Source organism: Cheilinus undulatus, linkage group 7, assembly GCF_018320785.1.
Source record: "Cheilinus undulatus linkage group 7, ASM1832078v1, whole genome shotgun sequence".
Classification (NCBI taxonomy): Eukaryota; Metazoa; Chordata; class Actinopteri; order Labriformes; family Labridae; genus Cheilinus; species Cheilinus undulatus.
Window position 1 is genome coordinate 27,078,737 of NC_054871.1, and position 21,658 is coordinate 27,100,394.

The window sequence follows — 21,658 nt, forward strand, 5'->3', positions numbered from 1 at the left end:
TCATTTTATCAAGCAAAAATCATGGAAGGCCAAACAACCAGAAAAAAACTGTGGGGTGAGGGGAAGAAAAGGAACACTGGACAGACATAAACACTATAGAGCTGATAAAAATCCAGCTGGTATTCTTACTCAAAATGTAAGCAGCAAAACCTTCCTACCTCCTAACACTCTATCTCTATCTTTAATAAGGATTCCTAGGCTCTGTTAGTTGTTGGGCTGTAAGGATAAAGCAAAGCAGTCTGTTACTCATACCAAAATCAATCAGCTCTTCTTCTGGTGTAAAAACTTTCAAATCACTTTCACATGTCTTGTATGGTCAAACTTTGAACTTTGATTTTCTTCTTTCTAACAGGGCCTCCCATTGTCTTATAATAGACGTAAGAAGTGCTAAAATTGTTCCAAATATGAGAAGGAAGCAACTATTGCATGACCATTACTATGTCAGAGGTATTTGTGGGCTTATTTTTAAATAAGTGAGACAATTTGAGGAACAAAGAACTCCCTAAAGGAAACAGGACATGGGGCCCTATTTGCCCTTTGAGACGGATGAACTAAAAGTAAGTTTTTGCCACTTATAATAAACACTACCTTTTTTAGATCTGTACAGAAATCAGCAACAAGTTATCAGTGGTTCTGGACCAAGTACTCTATAGATTATATTTCTCAATGTATTAAAGGTACTATGAAACAATCTCTGCTTCTAGCAGTCAAGAGGGCAAAGAAATTTAAATGCTGTTTTTTGGCATTTCTCTATTAAACCTTTTTTAACACCATAAAGGAGCAGAGAGAAATATGATGCCCTGCCAACAGTTTCACCTCAGCAAACTGTTGCTCCACAGCAGGCCAGTTACTCCCTAAACAGCTTCTCCTGTAAAATTAACAGTATCGTAAATAACTTTTACAGTTTGTTTCAGCTGAAAAGATCTACGTTTTTTGTCTTACACAAGATGCCAAGACAGAGATCTTCAAGACAAGCATGAAAACAGCACAAAATTTCTTGATCTTGTGAATGTTTCCAGATATTATGGAGGGCTTGTTTGGTGATCAAACTTCACAACCTTTAGTGCATGTGAATCTGGTGAAAATGGATGCTGTTAAAATGTTTACATTTAAAAAGTTTTCTCTTTAGAACAGTTGTCGAAATTTCTGTACCTCAATACAATTCATTACCATTTCTGTGTGATCTAACCACCTTAACCCTGGAAGGTCTACTGTAGCTACGAATGTGGGTAGAACTTCAGAAACAGTAAAGGTAATAGTAAAAGCATGTTTCTTCCAGTGGCTTTTGCATTAACGGCGGCTGTTTTGAAAGGGCTAAATCTTCAATTTAGTAAGCACTGATTTATTTTTGTTGAATCAAACATCTAACTGAAAGTAATTATACGCTGAAAGGAACAAATATATTTCCTGTTGCTCTGTTCATGGTAATAACCAGAGAAAGTGAAATATGTTTCTTTGACAACAGTGTTTTATAACATGCTCTTCACTGTCTGAATGCAGCAGGGATGTCAATGTTTTAGAACTTGTTCATTCAGCTTGAATCATGGATATTTTTTACAGTTTACACATTTAAAGTGAGACTAGTTGGGGGAATAAGAATTTCAGCAAACTCTCAAACTAAAGAGAGAAATGTGAAAGCTCTGACTGGGCTCTACATCTTCTCTGAAGGAAACGAGGTTGTGTCCCAGCTCCCTTAACAAAACATGATAGCCATAATTGCTATGCAAATACTGAAATGTAGCTATTAAATGGAGCTAAATATTCTTGTGTATCTGATGTAATTTGTTTTGTCCTTTCCAGTCAAGGTTGGAGGAATATTATCATATTTGAGGTATATGTTTCAATTTCCAAATCACTCTGATAATCAGGTAATCAAGAAACCACATATCAAAGCACGATATTAAATTGCAAAGAGGAACTAAGTCTGGTGGAGCTAGCTGCTAATGTTAGCGACGCTAAACAGAATTTATTAGGCTCACATCATACCTGTTGACACAATGACCCTTTGTTGAATTTGACTGTTTTCTATGCATTTTCTTCTCTTTCAACTATTCAGATGAATGCAATTTAAATGGGAGTTTAGCTGAATGGGGAAAAAGATGCCTGGTAGCATCCTTAGCAAAGTCCCATTCAAACAAGAAAGGACAGGAGGTCATGCCCACATTTCACACAAGTATCATGGGGGAGGAGAATAAGGTGGATACTGTAAGGACAAAAACTTTTTAAAAATGACATCTATAGCATCAGAGAAATGAAAAAGTTAAAACTAATGGGAAACTTATGAGATCCAAACTGCAAAAATATGTTAGCAGCACTTCAATATTGAAGCTGACAATTAAAAACTATATTGTTTTTGTTGTTGCTAGGCTGTCCGAGTAAGTGTAGGTAGTTTGATTTGTTAGTATCGTATTGAAGCTGAAAACGCTGGTTGTGACCACCCTACTCTACAACAGTACCTTACAATACTTCCTTATATTGTTGACCAAAAATTTGACACCTCACCAACTCCAACAGAATTATTTTATTTATCTTTATTCAGACTTGAAAATCATTGAGGGCAAGCCCTCATTTACAATGGCGTTGAGCATATAAAGAATAAAAATGCATGATATCTTACATATTCAAAAGATATAAAGTACATTAACAAGTTAAAAAATGCATCATATCAATCAGAATAGGCACATCAAAGTCAGCTGAAACAGGTGCAATCAGAGCACAAGAAATTCAGCATTAATGATTTGAAATGCCCCAGAGTAACCAACTCTTTGATTTGTAAAGTGCTCTGTAGTGAGTTCCAAGCAGATGGTGCAAAGAAGCTAAAAACAGATCTGCCAAGCACAGAATGAACTTTTGGATCCTGGAGCATAAGCTAGTCACGCGTTCCAGAGGACCAGGCAAACATGGAGGAGATGTAAGGAGGAAGCATCCCAAGTAGAGCTTTGTAAATATACATATGTGCATACAGGTCGCGTCTCTCTGAAAGTGACCACCATCCAACCCATGCACTGTATTGTCAGTGAAGATGTGCAAGTTAAATCCACATAATACTCTTTTTTTTTTTACAGCTATATCTGATGTTTTGACAGAGTTTGATGGTTTGGGGTCTTGATCCTGATGCATAAAACCTGACTTCTATTTCAGGCTATTACCTCCTTCTCTATAGTTCACATGATAGCTTATAGCTGGGTCACATGTAGCTGTATAAGCATAGAGCCATAATACTAAAGTGAAGCTTCAGACAGGATACAAACATACTACACTACAAAGTCACTCCAACAGGTCAATGTTTTACAGCCTGCAGTAGAGCTTTAACCCCCCCACATCCTTTAATCATCCACTGACCACCGCCCCCAGAAACCTCCTGCTTCACAATGATTGGCCAGGATGGGATCACCCGGATTGGGGCTATGACATCACAGATTTTACACACCCACGAGTACAGGGTCTCACATTTGCACAAACACCCACCCACACACACATTTCCACATGCAGCTAGTGTTGTATTACACAGATGTGTAACTTTCTACCCTCGTTTCTTAGGTTGTCATTTTAAATCCCACAGTGCAAAGTTAAACACATTTACATTGACAACATTGTGACAGTTAGAGGTTTAGCATGTATAACTAGGTTAAGTCTTTAGATGGCACAACTTCAGTTTCACTATCACTGGAGTATCTGAACACCTGTGCTACTTTCACAGTTACATGTGCCCTTGTGTAACCTCCTGTAATTATAAAGTACAATAGCAGGAAGTTGACAGGAGGGAGCATTAAAGAGTGAAATCCCTGTTTGTTTTACAAACTGTGTTCTTAACAATGAGATTTTAGTTCCTGTTGTATGAATGCAAACTTTTACACAAATGTTTTTAAGACAAAAGGAAAATCTCTGGCATGACTATAAGTGGTTCTGTCAGTTCTGGGAAAGCTTCCACATATAGATTCTTTGTTCTGTATTCAATCCTCATGTTCGTTCTCCTTACAAAATTTTGCTGGATAAAAAGCTCTCATGAGGTTTACTCGCTGCTCCACTGAAATGTTTTAATGGGTTTTCAGCTTTGAGGCTAATTCAAACCAACACTACGCATGACATCCAATCTGACCCTACAAATGTCTGGTATTCAATGCCAGACAAAGGATCATGGGATAATTAGAGCAACTGCAGGCCAACAACAGGTTTCTTTGGTTCTCTTGGGGTTCATAGGCTATGGGAATTATCAAATAACATCATTCTGCTGACATAGCAAACTGTTAACCCCTTCACAGGCCTGACCCACTTCACAAAGAGCCGCTGCTTTCCCTTTCTCAGCGCCTGGCCACTGCACAATACTGCCTGTGTCACGCTATATAATAAGCACATTGTACGGAAGGTGATGACAAAGACCTAAGCTGAACTGTAGCTGTCATCCATCCATGTCACTTTATGGAGGCATCTGAACTCTTTGCTTAGACTCTAAAAATAGAGGAACACAAACAGCACATTTTTCAATCAAGTTAAAATATAAAAAGTATTTAATCCATCCAAAATGGCAAATTTGGCAGTTCTTCCACTAAGTTATTTTTTTCTTTATGAGTGTAATATTTCATAATGAAGCAACCAAAAAATGAATGGGGTCAAGGCGCTGATAGCCTTCCGCTTAGGTCACACCCCATACAGGCTATTGACCAGCCTGAAGCTTCTTTCCCCTCAGTCATTCATCACTCTCTTTCATGAATTTCCTGCACTATCCATTGACCTATCCAAAAAGGCATTAAGCCCAAAATATAGAGATGTAGGGTGCTGCATTTACCAACAAAAGGTAAAATGAATTAATACACATAAACCAAACAAACAAGGCTCTATCTATCCCACAATTAGTATTTTGTACAATAATGGATATATTCTTGCAATAAATGTACATGTTAAAAGTTAAGTATTTTAGTTCAAAGTATTTTTAACAAATCTATACAGTACATACTGCCAAACATTAAAACTGACAAAGACAGCATTGTTGGAATAAAGGAAGCATCAAAGCATCAGCATTTTTAACATCCTTATTTGGTCCATTAACAATTTCAGGTGACTGAGAAGTCTGTCACTCGGGGAGTAGACGGTGCTGGCGGCTGAAGTGTCAGGGTTTAAGAGTCAGTTTGTTTGCAATGCAATGCCTCCCCCTAGAGAAAGCTTTAAAGAAATGGAGGATGAAGCACATGAAGCGTACTATTAACGGCTGCATGTATTATTATTATTATTAGAGGTAGTGTTAAGTTTTATCTATTCAGCATTTCATACATTTCTTCTTTAAAGCATCTTCTTTTTAAAGCTTAACAAGGGAGGTGGAAAAGTTTGACTTTGGACAAACTATTCAAAAATCAATAGCCTGACAGCCTGACTTTTTTTTGTCCACTACAATTTTACTTTCCAGTTAAGGATGGATTTATCAGCAAAGTCAGCAAAGCAAATTGGGAAACAGGGACAACTGATGACTAAGCCTACACTGCTCACTTATCTGCCTTTTGTAATGTTTGTTTAGGGATATTTTGTTTGCCTCTAAAATACTTTGACAAAATCTATAACCTCTCAATATCTCACTGAAATAAGAAGGCGTCAGATGCAGTTTTTATGGTTGAGCCCCTACCCCAATCAAAATCTAAAAAAAAAAAAAGAAAAAAAAAAATCATGATATCTGGGTAGCAAGGTCATGACGTTAGCAGCAACCCAAAACAAGAGGACTAGACAAGTCAACAATGACAGAAGATTACTAAACAGCAGAGGACATTAAGCAGAGATAGAAAGGAACAGTCTCTACCCTTAGGTTAATAACAGGATGTGCTTAATTTGGTATGAATCTGAAGTAGAAACATTACTCATTTTACAAAAACACAGTCACTAACCTTGACAAGTATCCTCAGCACCATGATGAAAGATTTGGATGAATCCTACCACTTGCAATGTCTACATTCAAATAGTTTTAATTCAATCCAGTGACCCAACATTGACATTTAGATGGCTAGACCTTTACTGTCATTGCAGAGCACAAGTACAGTGCAACACCTTTAAACTACTTTACCTGTACAGATGGCACAGAGAAAGAGTGCTGTTTTGATCAAAAACATTACAAGGGAGAAATCGTGGCACAGGGTATAAGCAGTCTTTATAGTGGATGAATGGAGAATATTATCAGTGATTAATACCATTTTTATGTTTTGCTCAACCATCTGCAAAGTTATTTATGTTTTCATCTCTAAAATGAACAGAACCTCTTTTATGGTAATGTTAATGTCTCTTAAAGGTACTGATCAATTCTTATTTTCAGGAGGCAAAAGGCCAAGTACAATGTCAAACAGAGTGTCCCCAGTTAATTCAACACCACTTAAACTGTGACACTGACATGAGACAAAATAAATTCTAACAAAATTGACAAGGAACTTAAATCTCCTAGCATTGTTTTGGTGGTTCTGCGACTCTTAAAATATGCAGAAACATGCAATAAAGTACTTTGTGCTAATTTAAAATGCAATTTCAATTTTAAAATGCATATTTATCATATCTATTTATTTATTGTAAATGACCTCTTAAAGCCCACCTGCAGTACCTGGGAGGCCCACCAGAAAGCCAAGGCCCACACTTAGGGAAGCACAGCCCAAGAGCAGCAAAGACAAACCACTGTAAGATGCTAACATAAGCATGAGCCAGTCAGCTGGCATCATGGAAAATACAAGAGACACCAGATGAACTTTGGTATGTATTACACAAGTAGAAGTTGGGTAACATTCTTAGACCACTGAGTAAAAAGTATTTAATTTCAATTTCAATTTGCTTTATTGGCAAGAACAGATCATTACATAAAATTAAAAAAAAAAAAATCATTTAATTTAAAGCTTAATTTAAGTACTGAGTAGCTACAGAGGAACTGTACAGTAAAATCTCACTTTCCCTTATTGAAAAGAACAACAAGAGATCTCCAACCAGGCTGTTCAGGTATAGTGACACCTCTATAATAAAGTAAAATACACAGGGACAATTGACACCGCTGATTTAACTCATAGAGTTAAATTTAGCACTTTAAACATGTCTATACTGGTCCACACTACATGTAGTTAAACTGCACTTTAAAAAGTTACAAAAGTAATTACAATATGACAGAGTTGCAGTAACTCTAGAAAAACTGGCAGAGTGATATTTTCATTATTGTTATTTTTTGTGAGCCAAATTTATTGTGGCTACTTAAATGTACATAGCTACATGCTGTCCTCTCTCTCTCTGTCTGTCCTCTTAATAAAGCTCTTCTCTGTGTACGTATGAAACTCTACAGAGATGTGCCAGACTTCACTGATAGACACTGAGTCACTGGAGATTAAATGTTTGTGTTTTTTGGCAGATATAAGTCTTTAATATTAGTAAGTTAATACTTACAATAAAACACTAAAGGCCAGATCCACAAAGAATGGATTGCTCCTGCTAATAGCGCTGTTATTTGCGCAGAATTAGCTCATGCAATCTGCCCTGTTTTAGCACCTTATCCTCAAAAGAATTTGCTCTAATCATATGCAGGTGCTAACACGCCCACACAGTTTGGCAGCTGAGTGCTATTTGCGCCTCTGATTGCAATAAGCCGCGTGGCATCTAGTAGCGCAAGGATCATGCGGCCTGGCAACCGGTATCTGCAGATGATTTCATTGTCGCTTGGATCAAAAGTGATACTCTCCTCCGATAAATCCTTTCTTGTGCGCGCCTGCCATCTCGCCTGCCACAGTGCCTTCGCCTGGTTACAATCACTGCTGCCATGATTACCGCAGAGTCCTGGCATGACAGCCCTTATATAGGCTATGCTCCACTGTTACCACCAATTGAGAGCAATTTGCAATCATTTTGAGCGAGAGAGAGAGTGAGAGAGGGAGAAAGAGATATTGCACAGATTTAATACACGGGTCTCACTGGTGGTAAATAGCACTGCTTTACTGCCTGTGGCAATTAGCGCTGGTCTTTGAGGATTAGGTGGTATTTGCAATGAGACTCATTTGCATAGGAAGGGGGCAATTTTGCGCTGAATTTATGAATATTCCCTAATTTACATGCATGCAAATTGGACTGGCGCAGCGAGGAGTGGCAGTGCAGTTTGGGTTCAGTTTGCGTGCATTTCACCCGTTGCGTATGCTTTGAGGATTGCACGCTATTTTTTTCTGTCATTTGCACAGGTTTAGCGGTCGCAAAAGCAGTGCAATCCTTTTGAGGATCTGGCCCCAACTGTTACTGAACTTTTCATGCTAAAATAAAAGAAAAACTGCAGCAGGTTTCATCTCTTACTCTCCTCAGACAGATGTGTAAGGGTCTTTATATGTGTAAAATTAAGCTGAATTTCTACTTTAGTGTTCCTATTGTTTTTTGAAATCCCTTTATTATCAATAAACAGCACATTTATCATATTCCCTGCCAATAAAGTCGGCTAAAGGTTTAAGTAGCATTCTCTTAACAATGCAAATGCAGAGAGTTTAACATTTATTTGTTCCCCATAATCATATAGTATGAATGGAATATTTACCTTTTTTTTTTTACATTGGGCGCGCCCCTGGCTCACTGAGTGACACAGAGACACACAGCAGGAGTGCACAGTCACAGCGCTGACGCACTGGTCTTCTGTGGTCAGAGAGGAGCTTTAAGAGGAGAAAGTTCTGCTGTTTATCCTCCAGTACTCTGAAACATTTTCCCTCAACAGATAGAAGCCTTGAGTCTACACTACCAACATGTAAGTGTGCGTTTCAGTGTAGGTGTGTGCATGAGCATTGCATTTGTGTGTGTCAAGCTTATGGAGCATGAAAGCTGACGAGGAAAGCAGCTGACGCTGTGACTGTAGAAAGAATTGGAAAAACCCCGTATGACATCAGCCACCTGCTTACAATAGGCAGACTCAAACAGCTTGAATCCAATCCGCGGAGGCTTCCATTTTGAAATCGCGGTCTTATCCAAACTTTGGATCAACCTAATGGCCCGCCCACTAAGCGCGACTTCAGCTAGCTAGCTAGCATTCTGGTTGACAGAAACATAGCTTCTGCCTGTCGAGCCATCTGTCAATCAAATGAAATGCACCAATCAGTGCGAAGTGAGGTTTATCCTAAATTTATACCATGGTCTTGGTGAATACTCGACTCTGATTGGCTCTGAAAATTCCATTGGTGTCAATTAACTTCTGATATACTGACACCTCTTGAACTTCTCAAGTAGTCCCGGTCAAAAAAAATCTTTTCACTGTTCTAAATTAATGCGCAGCAACCGTTAGCCGTTACTTCGTTGGGAGTAACTATAGCAACCTGAAACAGTCATATTTTCTGAGCAGGGAGAACAGCGCTGACAGCCATGGACCGTCATCAACCGTCACTTTACTGACATAAATAAAATGACAGACTCTAGGTTTAAGACCTGTAACCTAAGACGGTCTTATCTTTTATATCCGACGTTGTTGACATAAACAAGAATATGTAGCTATGCTCTCAACTGTAATAAGAGGTTCTGTTCTGTGTTTACTTATGTAGCCTAAATGAGCAGCGACAATAGCCGGTGATGTGTGCTGGATATATGTGACAAAATGTGCGTGTGCTGTGTGTCTATTGACGTGTGTCAATAAAGTTTTCTCCTTCTCAGAGAGAGAGCGCAAGATCCAGTTAGAGCAGAGCTGATGCCCCACTGTGTGATTATTCTTCTGCTAATAATTCAGTCTGGTACTGGATATGTATGTTAGAAACGCTGAGCAAACCGACTCTGCTAACAGACGTACATCTTCTCTCCATCACCTTAACACAGAGAGATGAGTGTCGCAAAAAACTCACTTCCCTCCTGTTCTAACTGCTGTAAACTATTGTCAGAAGATTCAAGTAACACAAACAAAAGAAAAGAAGCCATTATTTCTGTATAGAGCCAAAGGAAATGCTTCTGATAAACCGGCATGATAATATCTGATAAATATTGACGTGTCTGACGGACAATAAGCACCTGCGGGCGCTCTGTTTCACGTCTGTGACCTTGTAGTGCTGAAGGAGGAATTATTCTGTGTATTCAAACAGCTAAAACTGAGATTTTTTATCAGATGACTGTTCATGTTAACTTACAGTTTATTGTCTGATCACATGACTCTCCATCTCACTCGTCTTCATGTAATTTCATTGATAAATCTGTTCAGAAAGTGTGCTGAGCGGACTATATTTTTGTTCCATTGTGACTTCGTATCTATGGCCCGCCTATTTACTGGAGTAGTGAACAACGTTTACATTCCCTAAGAACGTTATGGGATTGGACTGGCTATTCCAGTTATTAGTCAAGCCCTGAGGTGTTGCTAGGGGAAAGAAGTTGTTTTTGTAAAACTTTGTATTTTGATCAAAAAACATATGAATCATAAATTAGTAGTTTTATTAATTATTTTTGTTGGCAAGTGACCATGGTATAAGCGGGTTAATGCCCTTCGAGGTGTCCAATTATCAGGGATTAATGGACTCCGCGGAGGCAACCGTCCGACGTGAAGCGGAGGATGGTTCACACCTCCACGTCGTCCATTAATCCCTGATAATTGGACACCTGGAAGGGCATTAACCCTTACATAACCCAAACGATCGTAAGACAAAAAAATTCACCCCCCGTACAGTGAGAGCACAATAAGACACTAGCTAATGAGACATGTTTGGTATTTTGAACCAGGCTGTAAATCAGTTTATTTCTAGTGTAAAAACTGGCTGTTTAACAGGTGTCCAGATGGGACTTCTGGTGTTGCTGCAGCCAGCCTTAAGTGGACACTCACAAACAGAGGCCAAGCTATATCTGAGTGTTTACAGCAGTGGAGGCAGCCATTAGAGGGCTTTCAGCACAATTAAACCCTGCCCATAGCGCAACTCTGTATGTATGGCTGTAGTTACCACAGTGGAGGCAGCAATCACTGCCAGCATTCAGCACAAGCAAACACAACTCTGTATTATATGCCTCATACAAAAGGGTCACTCACTCAGTCAGTTAATTACCGACTCACTTACTTACTTACTTACCCACTTACTAACTAACTTACTTACTAACTTACTTACTTACTCAGACGTGGACATTGCCATGTACAGGACTGACCTCAGCAGTCAGCCAAAGATACAAAAACACATCTTAAAACTGTGCCCAAGGGGATGATGGGAAACTGCACCCACACAAACACACCGGATTTGAAATCAAAGTGGAGCTTTGATCAATTAATTCTACATAGCTGAACTAACAATGTTGGATCAACACTGACAAATACGTCCAACAATGACATGCCTCTCAGAATGAAGTTAAAATTACACTTTGGAAGTTAAATAAACTCTGAAATGTTTAACCCTGAGATATTAACACTCCAGTTTTTGCTGAGTACAACAACTGTTTATGGATGTGATATGGTATCATCCCAGGGTTACCAGGTCTGCAGTTTTCCCACTGAATCGGAGTAATTTTTACGTACTGCAGCTTAAAGCCACAGACACAGAAACGACTTGTTCTGAGAAGGGCTGAAACAGAGTGATTTTTAGACATGCAAAAACCCTATACTGGAGTGTTTTTTCAGCAACAAACTTCACAGGCATGGCTTTGGGACCTCTGAGACCAATATAAACCTGTCTTAAACGGGTAAAATATGTGACCTTTAAGGTAACAAGGTTCTTTTGCAATTTATGTCCTCCGATACATTGAAATTGAGATAAAAATTAGGATTTTACAAAGTATACTTACAGAAAAGAATCAGCAGCTATCTTCTTGGAGATTCTTTCAGGTAAAAAATATATACATGTAAATGACAAGGTTGCTGCACCCCAAAAACATAACCTGATGAATAATTTGTCATAGCAGGGAGAAGCACAGGTGTTACTAATTACATTGATCAATCCTTTCAAAGTATTGATACTTTGAAAGGATTGTCTGGCAGTGAGCAGTCTTACGACACTGATGCTTGCTAGCTTAGCCAATGCAACATGTCAAAGTGTTAAGCCTTGTTGTGCTCTATGCTTTGCTTAACATGAAACCAGCCGACTGATAGCTTGTTTTCTTTAATTTCTCCCCAATTTCCAATTTTTGCGGATTTTCAGTTGCAAAAAATAGTTTACATGTAGGCTACAAGACGTTAGCTGATTTTAGAGTTTGTATTAATCTTAAAATGACAGAAATGTATGAATTAGACAGCAGCTGCAGTTGTCAGACTGGAAAATGTCCGACTTGAGAGAATATTGTTGCTATTTTCATTCTATCTAAAAACTCATCATTAACATGCTGTTTATATTCAAGGCATAGTAATAAACCACCATGTTGAAGAGAAACAGCCTGGCAGGAGCTCTGCTAACCTGACAGTTGTGATACACTGCAATTCCAAAAGAGGGAGCCTCTTTCAAACACTACAATCTTTTGGTGAGTAAGCAGGAGGGAAATAAGAGGCAAAGGGACAACTTTAATATTTGACAAAAAAGGAGAAAAGAATAGATTTTCTGACAGACAGAAAGGTAATCTGTGCAAGTCAGCAAAAACAGAAAAAAGTTTAAGGATAAAACTTAGTTTTATATGCTGGAGGTGAAAACAAACAAGGAAGGTGGGAACGTTTTATAAAAACTCACAGCACAGCACTTACACATAATTTCTTTGTGTGTTTATACTCTTGTGTTTGTTGTACCTCTTGTGCAGGGGTATAAGCTTTGAATCTAACATGACCAATTCCCTCCTTCCATTAGTCTCTAATTGAAGCCATATGTTGAACCAGGAGTGAGGTCAAATGATACAGACCTTAACTCAACCACACCAAGATTGTTGTAGTTAACTAAAACTAAATAATTAAAACTAAAATTCAAAATCGTTTTGGTTAACTGAAACTAAATTAAAATTAAGCTTTACTAAAAAAAAAAACATAAACTAAGTAAAACTGTATAGTGCGCTTACAAAAATAACTAAAATAAAATAAAAATGGAGACAAAATATCCTTAGTTTTAGTCTTTGACACAACCATACTTACTGCCACCTACACACAAGTCTGGGGAGTGTAAAACTGCCCGATCTGATTGGTTAAGACTTCACACAGTGGTAGTTTTATGTCTGGAGTTGTATTAAAACATCATCATTAAGTAAATAAAATGATAAGTGTAGCCTGTTTTAATATGTTTTTAAAAATGTATGACGCTCACTCAGCCTCAACATCTATCCGTAAAAAACTAAAACACTAAAACTAAAAAAACTAAACTAAAATGAAGCATTTTTGCAAAATAAAAACTATACTTTACTAACAGCAGTCAAAACTAATAAAAACTAAACTGAAATCGAACACAGAAAGTGAAAACAAAATAGAAATAAAAACTAATGAAAAATCCAAAACTATTATAAACTTGAACCACACACACAAAATACGCAACACAAATCACTAAATGTTGTATCCAAGTGCAAGCATCCTGTTGTCTTCCTCATATAATTTCCATGATTTGATTTCAAAATGTTATTGATTCTCTTAAGCTATTTTCTAACATTTTACAACTATCTCAGTGACAAGATTTATAAGGCAATATTTGTGTGGCTTTGGTATGTGACACAGAGATACTATGGTGGTGAAAAATGTGCACATGAGAATGATAATTAGTCTTGGAGAAATATGTTGAAATGGTGGGTGTGATTTCACAGAAGCTAGCTGGACAGTGTGCGGAGAGAGAATCAAACATTTATTATACAAAGAAGTGAAGGGGTGACCGTTGGTTGTCGTGGGTGGGAAGTTTGGTCTTACATTGGAAAATCGAAAGGGAGAGAAAATTTCAAGGCCGGGCTGGTGTCCAGGTTGCAAAAGCCCAGAGAAAGACGGCAGCCAGCGGTCAGACAAAAAAATGCATCCATGCAGTGCTGCAGAGAAAGGCTGACCTGGGGTGCGTTTGGGGAGCTCCTGTAGGATTTCAGATTTTAACGTGGGCAGCCAGTGGAGGGAGCACGGGAGGGGGTGAGAGAGGAGAAATTTTAGGAGGATTTGATTGTTTTAGATGAGGAGCTGGGGCTAGAGAGAGTGATGCTAAGCCAAGAGGGAGCTGGAGTAGGACAAGCGTCTGGATGAGGAGCCTGAATTTGAAACATCTGTTCTCTTTGATTTTTTTTGTGAGAATAACAAAAGAGACATTTCCCACTGTATTCACATGCTATTCTGACTCTCATCTCTTTTTTTGTTTAACTTCTCTTCCAGGAAAAGTGCTGACCCTTCAGTCAGAGACCTTTGATCTCTGATGATTATATAGCAGCAGCAGTGCCACATAGCGGGTCCATGCTGGCCGCTATCTATCAGTCACTATCAGCGGGGTAACGTCATACATTCTTCCTGCATGGGCTCTTAAAAGTGGCACCAGTTAACCTAAGATATATGGCTTTGAATGCTGGCAGCTTTGTCCTTTAACACGTACCTTTTACTATGATGTTGAAGTCAGACAGGAAGGAAAAGGGACTTTTAAAGTGTATTTATTCTTATAGCAGAGTTTGCCACATTGTCTATATGTCTACAGCTGTCCTAATCTGTGTCTTTATGATTTTGGTGACATCAGAGTTGTGTCTTTTGGCAAACCATCAGAGAATTATAACCCATCTGGGCTCTACAAAGCTTTATAGCCTCTTTAAATAAAGTGTTTGTGCTTTATTGGCCACAATTTAGCAGTTTTTTTTGTTCACCACACACACACAAACACCCTGCTCTTCTCTAGCCACAGTGGTCTTTTTCATGTAACAGGTTAGAAAAATGTAAATACAAGACTTTGATATGCATAAAAAGACAGACTTTTGCAATCGTCTTGCTTTAAACTGTGTAGTTCAAACATATCAGTGTCTTGTAAAACTTTTTTAAAGCCTTAACTTTATTATAACTCAGAAAATACCACTATTGACAAACTTTACAGTAAAAAAAAAAGGAGTAATTCACAGATTTAATTCAGGTAGGATGAACTTGATTTAATTGAATTTCTCCTTACCATGGAGCAGGATAATAGTTATGGCAAAAAGTCTGACTAATGTAAATGCATTGTATGTTATCCCAAGACAGAAATCCAGTCAGGTAAAATGTTCAAAGTTATTGTATAAAATTGAGTGTAATCAGTTCTGACAATTTTGGGTCATTCTATGTATTATTGCAGAAAAAAAAACAAAGAAGAGCTGAAGAAAGAAAAGGCATTCAACAGCTACATCAGAACTGTGGCACAGATGTAGTAAATCAGGCATTACCTGCATGTGCAATTCACTCTAATCATAGAATCTTTGAGCTTTATAGCGATAGTCAGAGAACATTATCATTTCATTAGTTAAACTCCATCATACCAGAGGAGAAAGGTTAACATGTGATTGTCCTTTCACCTCATTTCTCTGCCCTCTGTCCCCAGACTACGTCTTTCTGTCTTTCCTCCATGTTTCCACTACCCTGCCTCTCCTCCTGTCAGCTCCTCTCTTACATAAATGAATGTGATGAGGTGATAAACACCCTGAATAACAGACTCTCATTACAGCCATTCAACCATAGGGATCTTTATTTACACATCCTTTGTGAACAATGTCAAAGAGGCAAATGTTAGGCCCGATAACAGTAGGCGAGACGAGGCAGCGCCAGAGTAGACACCCACAGAGTGGTTAAGACAACCAAGGAAACTAATGGTTGAGTTAACATGGTGTCATGGTGCCTCTGTCAAATCAGCATTGAGACAGGGGACAATATAAACACACAGGGCTGGTTCTGGCCATAGGTGATATAGGTGGTCGCCTAGGGTGCCACACTAAAGGGGGTGCCAATGTGAGCACTGGACGTTAGGAATAAAAGCACCAATGTAACAGATTATGTAGTACTGAGTTTCATACTTTTAACCTCTCTCTCTCTCTCTCTACATGCAGGGCCAGAGTTTCAAAATAAAACACTGTTTGAAACTTCATTTTGAAATAAAACATTGTTTGAAACAGCTTTTCAAGATAAGATGCTGTTTAAAACGCTGGGCAGAAGACAGTTTATTATAAGGAAAGCAGTGAAAAACAGACAGCAGTAGGTAATTAGAGACTAAAGAGTGGAAAAACAAAAGGAATACATCACAATAATTTCACTGTGCATCATAAAAAATGTTTCCTACTACAGTCAAAAAATACTAAGCCAATCTAAGTAAGTAGACTTTATGAACTTTCGCTGAGGTGATGATGAAGTGATGGTGATAGGGGGCACTAAATAGAATCTTGCCTAGGTTGCTAAAATTGGCTAGAGCTAGCCCTGTAAACACGTTTAATGGTGTGTTTCAATAAAAAATGCAGATATATGAGACTCAAATATTGACAAATATAAACTAACTCCGTTTGTCTCTGTATGTCAGCCCTGTGATTGACTGTGGACCCGTCAAGGGTGTACCCTGCATCTTGCCAAATGACACCTTGGATAGGCTCCAGCCCCCCTGGACTCAAATAGGATAAGCGGTGTAGATAATGGATGGATAAACTAACACCAACTTTTCTCCTTTAACCCGATGTGATATGGTAAAGCTTTAAGAACTTGGGCTTGTACATTGTATATTTTCTAGTCCTTCAACCACTCAAAGAGCATTTTACTCTGCAGGTCTCACTTACGTGTTCATACTCATTCACACACTGATGGCAAAGGCTGCTATGTAAAGGGACTGTCAGTAATAAGTAATCCGGTTCGTGCACATTCACACTGCACTGATGCAGCACTGGGAGAAATATGGGGTTATGTGTCTTGGCCACAGATGCAGCTACATGTGACTGCAAGAGCTTCGGATTGAACCCCTGGTTGAGACATGGCCATTTCTACCGCTGATCCATAGCAGCTCAATATTAGCTTACTGGGTCAGAGACCAAATCTTTCAGGTTGGTAAAAAGTATTTTGTATGTGATAGAAGATATGCAAAAAGAAACTGATTAAAATAAACAAATGAACTGTATTTAAAAAAAAATCTTGAACCCCACATTTTGAGTTTTATGTTCTGTTTATGTCAAATAAGTTTCAAAGAATGAGCGGGTAAGTGAAAGTTATTGATCTTCAACACGCTGTTTTATGATTTAAGAATCATGTGGGCACTTTGACAACAGTTGTGTTAAAAAATCATGTGATCAAGGAGGCTTTTTTAAAGTGGAAGTATTTTTTTTTTCTTTTTTTCTAAATGATGTATAGATTTGTTGGTATATTTAATCTAAATTTGACTTGAATATTGCTTGAAAGTAGTGCATATAACTGACTGGAGGCATGTCCCTGGACCCTACTAAATTTGGGCTAAGCCCCAATACACAACACTTTACACTCTAATTTGATGTTTTTGCTAATAAGCTTTTCATAGATGTGATAATAATAATAGGTCAAAAATCAGGCCAAAATCAGTGCATAAAACTGTAAGGGGGTGTTTGATATTTTACGCTCCATCAGATGAGAAATATAGGAAGCCCAGTGGGAAGAAGATATAGGCCTACATCATTATTCCCCCAAAGGTAGGAGTCAATATTTGCACTATGTTGTCAGACATGCCACACACAGACTGAAATACACACACATGTACTGACAGGATGTTATTGACATGTACTGATGAAGAAATGACTGCCAGAGCACTACCTGAGCATTGGGGTTTGATGCCTTGTTTAAGGGCATCTCTGCAGTACTCAGGCACCTTTCCAGCTTCCAGACCAATTTCAAGACTTGATCAAACTGAAACTTGATCTGGCATCCTCTATTTCTCAACCTTACAGACTGAGTAACCGCCATCCTCAGTGTGTGACAGATGCTTGAATCTGCACAGAGGTTAATAAACCCAGGATTGTTACAGCTAGAAACTTATCTCCAGTTCTAATCATTTTCATTTTTACAAAGGTGGAAAAAGCACATGACTATTGTACTCCAGCAACAGCACAGTTACTCCTGTTAAAATTTACTTTTGTAAATTTTTCTATAAATCTACTCATGTAAGAGCAAAAATCCTGTAATTTAAAGTTTACTTTAAGCACTGAGTAGCTATTGAGAAGATGCACAGTAAATATGATCTTTCCTTATTGGTAAGAACAAGAAGAGAATAGATCTCCAACCAGGTTGTTCAGGCAAAGTTACACCTCTAATAAGTAAAATTACAGCAAAATTAACAGTGTTAATTGATCTCATAAAGAGTAAAATTTAATACATTAAAATATTTTTTATAGGTCCACACTACATATATTAAAAACCCTGTGGCAAGGTGGGTCTCCTCTGGCAAGAACAAAGCAAAGAGACAAAGTCTCACAACAAGTGAGAGATGTTGCTGAACAGGTCATGAAAGAGGTTTGAAAAAACACCCAAGCATCCCACATGAATGGTTTTACATAATAACACCTTAAAGTGACGCTGTTGCAAAAAAAAAAAAGCAGCAGCAAATAAATCAACAATAGTTATGCCGTGTGCAGACACGCCCACCTACAAACAAACAAACATCACCATGTCAGTAGTGAAAGTTAAATGCTGCAGTGAACCTAAAGAGATGAATAAAAAAAGTTAGTGTAACCCTCTTGGCACAGCAATTTTCCCATAATGTCTCACGTCATGAATGTGCCTCTTGTTTACATTCACTTTAAATTACTGCTAATTTTCCCATGTGGAAGAAATGCATGAGGCCTACTTCCCACACTCCTCTGCTCTTATGATGCCTCAGACGTTGCTATAAAGACACAGTCATGACCAAAGCTAAAGTATGCCCTCAGGCATCAGTGCTCTGATAGTGAAATGTTATGAAAATGTGAGTAATAACCAACCACATGGCATGAAAATAGTTGCACTCATCGTGAATAATTTATGAACAGAAAGAGGGAAACACTATGAGAGGATTCCAGTTTTTATCTTTCATTAAAAATATTTAATTTAGCTCTTTTTTAACTTTTCATAGAGTCTCCCACACGTACAACTTCAGCCTGCTTCCCTCTGCTCAGTCTGTAGCTTTAAATGTGACTTTATCTTTGCTCTGTTCCCTAGTGAGAAGAGTTTTGGGGAGTTTTTTACCTTAAAAGGCCATGCTGAGTGGAACGCTGGTTTCCTGTAGGAGGGGCTTTCCTCTCTCTCTGACTCTGGAGCTGGAGGCCGGGCTGGGCCGTCCTCATCCTCTCTCACCCTGACTGCTCAAGTCACTCCCACTCACACAGAGACATTTTTCCTTCCTTTTTACACTCCCAGCAAAGTGGTGAAATCCAGCCACAGCCAGATGTGTGTAAGAGTATGTGTGTCTATCTGACCTCCTTATTTAACAGGAGGTGAACACACGGTCATGAAGGAAAACAAGGCAATGACAGATGAGAAGAAGAGATGAGGGAAAGGGCGAATTTAAGAAAGATGAAAGGCGTCAGGGAACTAAGTTTGGAGAGAAAATAAGAGGTATTATGAACAAAAGAGTAGTAAAAGTTAATCAGCTCTATGTACTGTGGGTTAAAGCTGTGTAACACCTTGGCTCACTGCCTCCTCTCCTTCAGCAGTCAGCCTGTCAGTAAGCCTGTAAGTCAGATAGTAAAACAGTAAGAGACTGGCTGTCCTTTTAAGGTCAATGCTGAGAGCAGGCTGTGGAAGTGAGTAGCAGACCAGAGCTGCTATTGTCACTGACATGTCAGCGTGATGTCATAATTCCCACACACTGTACCGAGTCTGACTTTATCTCTTTGCTTTTGTTAGTGTCTGAGAACCACGGCATGCTGTCATCATGTCAGTACAAGACAATGTAAAGTATTAAAGTCACGGTCACACCAGTGAGGTCATTATTGTCATACACTCAGTAATATTTCAGGATTTAATACTATCCTGGCCAAGACAGGCATCACAGGCATTAGCCATTAACCTAAATGTAGCTGTAAAAAAGCACAAGTTTAATCAGACTTCGACCACATTTATTTCTAAAAACAAGAACAAAGAGATCAACCAAAAGTTTGTCTTAGCAGAGATATTTTGCTTTTCTCAGACAGGCCCACTGATAAGCTCTGCCGCTTAAATACAGCAGGGCTAGTCTGCAGAGCTCAGGTTAGCACTGGAGCTGTGCATGTCTACCACTTTATTTTGTCTTGTCGCTCTGATTGGCCTGTCGTGAATGTGACAGACAGAATGTTCGTCCAATCACCTTCTGAGAAGTTTTTAAAAGTCCTGCTCTTCCCAAACACTTTGTATTAGAAGCTTTCTAGATGAAAGTGAAATAAATCTGTGCAATTGACATATGAAAATAAATGGTGTGTCAGGCTAGCCAATAAATGGTCTTTTTTAGAATTGTATTATCACAAAGGATACATTATTTTTACAATTTCATAATCTTGAAATAATACGCACACTGCTGAAAATGAAAACTGTGGAACTGCTTAAAAACTGCTTAAACTGATGCAATCAGTTGAATTGACTGTTTCAATTTAAGTGAATCTCAGCCAACTTGTTTACTCCAGATGAAAGAACTTAATTCAAAAATACTAACAGTAGTTTCTTTTTCTGTTTATTGTTTAAAATAATCATGATAATTCAATGAAAACATCATGCTTTTGCTTTGGTAAAACAAAGTGATTTTTGGTATATTTATCAATGTCTGAAGTATGTTTTTGAGATTAAAAAAAAGAATATAGTCTAGTCATATCACTTTATTTATTTGGGGTGTTTGTTGTTTTAGATCTGAGATCAAGAAAAGTTAATAAAACCAAATAAAATTAAAAATAAAAGACTTGAGCCACTGAGTACAAACAATTTGTTCTGATAGTAATGCATTCATTAAAAACATGACATAACCTCATCTTTAATTTAGAGGAACATTATTGAAAGTAAATACTCATGGTATCCAGAGCCTGGGGGCAGCAACAGAGAAGGTTGCTTTGGTTTTAAAGTGTGATGTGGGGGCTGAGAGGAGTTGTGAGAATAACCTCAGTGACCTGCTGGCAGAATGAGAAATAAGCTGATTATGTTTGGGCTAATCCATTAATATGACCACTAACTATTTAAAAAAGTGAAATTCATACATAATGTAAGAAACAACAAAATACAAAGAACCGACACATGCCATCTGTGATCAGTTTCTTTGCCTTTCCTGCGCTGTTATGTTTGTTCACCTCAGGTATGTGATATTTAAAAGCTCCAGAGCCTGAAATGTTCTCACTTGTTTAAGGTGATGTCACATAACCAAAATTTCACACAAACAGTAGCTCACGGTGTACTGTGCAAAACATATTTGATTGATTGTATCAATCAAGGTAATCAAAACTAATCTTTGAGTGTTATTTCAAAGGTGGGACCTGTTTTATAAAACTGCACATGTGTACAGCGGAAAAACATCACACTCCCTGATCTCACCACCATACATGTGAGCAATCAGGTTCCTGTTTACGCTCCTTGATTTAATTCCTAACATCTAAACCTGAAATGCAGGTTTCATTCTCCAGTTGGCCTGATGGTAAAACTACATCAGCTCACTAATAAACTCCGCACTGAAAAATACTGAGCTTTACACACAGTTTAAAGAGGAGGTGGAAATATTGGGACCAATCAGTACAAGAATGACTTGTCTTTTTTTGGGTCAGATTTATTGTTTGAATTATGCACAACAGGATAGTCATGAGGCTGCTGAGCCCGTTGTAGCAATCAGATGCATGTTATGATGTAAAAAGAGGCTGACAGAGTAAAATTAACACATTCCTTCTATACGTCCATGTTTTCAGTCCCAACATAACCCATAATGCC

At 38.2% G+C, this 21,658-nt stretch overlaps 1 protein-coding gene across 1 annotated transcript in view; it reads right to left on the minus strand.

The window, feature by feature from the left end:
* si:ch1073-396h14.1 (disintegrin and metalloproteinase domain-containing protein 10) overlaps positions 1–19,029 on the minus strand; it is a 64,557-nt gene extending 45,528 nt beyond the window's left edge. The window contains exon 1 of the mRNA XM_041791855.1: positions 18,968–19,029. The gene's annotated coding sequence lies outside the window, so the exon portion shown is untranslated. The remainder of the gene's footprint in view (positions 1–18,967) is intronic.
* Positions 19,030–21,658: the final 2,629 nt, after the last annotated feature.